A 2,358-nucleotide genomic window follows, 5' to 3' on the forward strand; every position below is an offset into this window, starting at 1 on the left:
ATTTTTGAACTCCAATATTTCTTGATCTAGACCACCTAGATGGCTGAAATTTCAGGATTGTGATCTAGGAATCATTCCCTTTCCATTGGTGTGCCTATCTTTGAATAAGACCAACTCTACAACAAGTTATGGGCAAAAATCCATGTCAAAACTTTAAATGCGAATATCTCGCTTAAAACGCATCTAAAAGGTATCAAAGTCGGCACCTAATGGACAATTTTTGAACTCCAATATTTCTTGATCTAGACCACCTAGATGGCTGAAATTTCAGGATTGTGATCTAGGAATCATTCCCTTTCCATTGGTGTGCCTATCTTTGAATAAGACCAACTCTACAACAAGTTATGGGCAAAAATCCATGTCCAAACTTTAAATGCGAATATCTCGCTTAAAACGCATCTAAAAGGTATCAAAGTCGGTACCTAATGGACAATTTTTGAACTCCAATATTTCTTGATCTAGACCACCTAGATGGCTGAAATTTCAGGATTGTGATCTAGGAATCATTCCCTTTCCATTGGTGTGCCTATCTTTGAATAAGACCAACTCTACAACAAGTTATGGGCAAAAATCCATGTCCAAATTTTAAATACGAATATCTCGCTTAAAACGCATCTAAAAGGTATCAAAGTCGGCACCTAATGGACAATTTTTGAACTCCAATATTTCTTGATCTAGACCACCTAGATGGCTGAAATTTCAGGATTGTGATCTAGGAATCATTCCCTTTCCATTGGTGTGCCTATCTTTGAATAAGACCAACTCTACAACAAGTTATGGGCAAAAATCCATGTCCAAACTTTAAATGCGAATATCTCGCTTAAAACGCATCTAAAAGGTATCAAAGTCGGCACCTAATGGACAATTTTTGAACTCCAATATTTCTTGATCTAGACCACCTAGATGGCTGAAATTTCAGGATTGTGATCTAGGAATCATTCCCTTTCCATTGGTGTGCCTATCTTTGAATAAGACCAACTCTACAACAAGTTATGGGCAAAGATCCATGTCCAAACTTTAAATGCGAATATCTCGCTTAAAACGCATCTAAAAGGTATCAAAGTCGGCACCTAATGGACAATTTTTGAACTCCAATATTTCTTGATCTAGACCACCTAGATGGCTGAAATTTCAGGATTGTGATCTAGGAATCATTCCCTTTCCATTGGTGTGCCTATCTTTGAATAAGACCAACTCTACAACAAGTTATGGGCAAAAATCCATGTCCAAACTTTAAATGCGAATGTCTCGCTTAAAACGCATCTAAAAGGTATCAAAGTCGGCACCTAATGGACAATTTTTGAACTCCAATATTTCTTGATCTAGACCACCTAGATGGCTGAAATTTCAGGATTGTGATCTAGGAATCATTCCCTTTCCATTGGTGTGCCTATCTTTGAATAAGACCAACTCTACAACAAGTTATGGGCAAAAATCCATGTCCAAACTTTAAATGCGAATATCTCGCTTAAAACGCATCTAAAAGGTATCAAAGTCGGCACCTAATGGACAATTTTTGAACTCCAATATTTCTTGATCTAGACCACCTAGATGGCTGAAATTTCAGGATTGTGATCTAGGAATCATTGCCTTTCCATTGGTGTGCCTATCTTTGAATAAGACCAACTCTACAGCAAGTTATGGGCAAAAATCCATGTCCAAACTTTAAATGCGAATGTCTCGCTTAAAACGCATCTAAAAGGTATCAAAGTCGGCACCTAATGGACAATTTTTGAACTCCAATATTTCTTGATCTAGACCACCTAGATGGCTGAAATTTCAGGATTGTGATCTAGGAATCATTCCCTTTCCATTGGTGTGCCTATCTTTGAATAAGACCAACTCTACAACAAGTTATGGGCAAAAATCCATGTCCAAACTTTAAATGCGAATATCTCGCTTAAAACGCATCTAAAAGGTATCAAAGTCGGCACCTAATGGACAATTTTTGAACTCCAATATTTCTTGATCTAGACCACCTAGTTGGCTGAAATTTCAGGATTGTGATCTAGGAATCATTCCCTTTCCATTGGTGTGCCTATCTTTGAATAAGACCAACTCTACAACAAGTTATGGGCAAAAATCCATGTCCAAACTTTAAATGCGAATATCTCGCTTAAAACGCATCTAAAAGGTATCAAAGTCGGCACCTAATGGACAATTTTTGAACTGCAATATTTCTTGATCTAGACCACCTAGATGGCTGAAATTTCAGGATTGTGATCTAGGAATCATTCCCTTTCCATTGGTGTGCCTATCTTTGAATAAGACCAACTCTACAACAAGTTATGGGCAAAAATCCATGTCCAAACTTTAAATGCGAATATCTCGCTTAAAACGCATCTAAAAGGTATCAAA

Source organism: Eupeodes corollae, unplaced genomic scaffold, assembly GCF_945859685.1.
Source record: "Eupeodes corollae unplaced genomic scaffold, idEupCoro1.1 scaffold_319, whole genome shotgun sequence".
NCBI classification, from domain to species: Eukaryota; Metazoa; Arthropoda; class Insecta; order Diptera; family Syrphidae; genus Eupeodes; species Eupeodes corollae.